Source organism: Oreochromis aureus, linkage group 18, assembly GCF_013358895.1.
Source record: "Oreochromis aureus strain Israel breed Guangdong linkage group 18, ZZ_aureus, whole genome shotgun sequence".
NCBI lineage: Eukaryota > Metazoa > Chordata > Actinopteri > Cichliformes > Cichlidae > Oreochromis > Oreochromis aureus.
In genome coordinates, this window is record NC_052959.1 from 10,229,805 (window position 1) to 10,231,698 (window position 1,894).

A 1,894-nucleotide genomic window follows, 5' to 3' on the forward strand; every position below is an offset into this window, starting at 1 on the left:
CGTCTTTGCTCTTTTGCTTGTTGATTTCCAGTGTCTGAGTCATTTTTCTTGTACTAATGGAATGAATGGGGGGTGTTTGTACACACGTAGAAGCATCATTATTTCATTTACAGTCAGTTTTTCTAAAGAACACTTGAATGGCTTGCTGTTTCCTGTAGCAAACAAAAATATTGTTTTCTAGACCAGCGTTGTGGCTCATGGAAATCAGATATCCAGTACCTTAAAATATTGTTTTCTTTTTTTTTTTTTTTTTTTTTTTTTTTTTTTGTCACTGAATGATTGATTTATTTTGAACATGACTAAAATAACAACAAAATACACTTTAAACAATAACGAGACAAAGAAAGAGTTGGTACAAACAGACTTAAAAGTAAACTCATTTGAGCCTACCTCAATATATAATATACATGTATAATTACATACAGTTATATAAGTCTACAAACAGATTTCACACATAAAAATCCTAATAATGATGAAGCTAAATATTGGGTTTAATTGTGCCTGTCTGTAGAACAAATGAAATGTTTTGAATAAAAAGGGGTCAACTCATATCTCAAATTAGGGGGGAGGGGGGAGGAAAAAACAAACAAAACCAACACCCCCCACAAAAAAAAAAGAACAATACACCTGCCCAGACCAATGTATATGAACTTGGAGCATATATGGGAGGAGGCCAAAACAAAATATTGTTTTCTAAGACCAATCAAAACCAATTTACAACATAGAAATGTCAAACATAACAAAACATGTTAATTTATGCTCTCAGTACTTGGCTGGAGCTCATGGGCATTGGCTGACCAGTGGGATGATAAGAACATGGTAAACCATATAGCCATTTTTGGCACTGTGGGCCAGTGCAAAGTCCGCTGGAAAAGGAAATCTCCATAAAAATTTATTAGTGTATTTCCTACAAGTGCTCTGAAATGGTGTTGACTTTGGACTTGATAAGATACAGAAGAAGAGTCGTGACCAGCACCAGCTGATCACACAGCACCCAAAATCACCTAAGACTGGAGAGACTTCCCACTGGACTTAATCTCCGCTATGACTCCAGACTTTAAGATCTGGATTTCCTTTTGACCACTGAGCAACAGTCCAGTTCTTTTAGTTTTTCTTACTTCAGGTAAGAAACTTCTGATACCTCTGTTTCAGGTGTGTGCGATGGTGACAGTTGTAACAACGTCTGTGCATGGTGGTTCTCTATGCACCAACACTGGCCTGAGTCTGCTCCTTGTTAAGCGCTCTCAAGTTACTGAGATTCCTCTCAGGGCAGTGGTTTTCCCTTCCAGTAAACATCGTGTTAATATGCTTCAGCACAGCTCTCTGAGAACAGTACAACAGAGAATTAGGGCCACATTTAGAAAGAAAAATATTGTTGATCATTTTGAGAACAAAGTCAAACTGTGCAGATTACAAATGTTGTTTTAAGATAAACCGCCATGTTTGTCATACCATCTACAAAATGGCTTGTTTAGGTGAGTAGGTGAAACAAATTGATCAGCCGTCTTGTGATACAACAACTCTGTATTGTACGAGGGTGCAACCATCGATATCCTTATATCTTTCATTTTACATAAATACACTCTCCCAAGTTTGTTTTTTTTCCCCCGTCTGATCAAACGCAGCTTTCTACACCATTTTTACTCAGTCCTTATACTTACCACAGAAATCATTCCTTCCTTTTAACTAAAAGTGATTCTGAAGTATGATTTCACTAACTCAGAGTATAGCAGCTGTTACCTCCACATTTCCACTTTATTCTCTAAATAATGAATTCTATTTGTTTTCTTAATGTGGGCCTAATACTCCTTTGTAGAACAGTCATAAGCAACTCTCACTTCACTTTGTTTCAGCATTTATGGGGTGGATTGAAAGTCAGCTCTTGTGAAGGTGA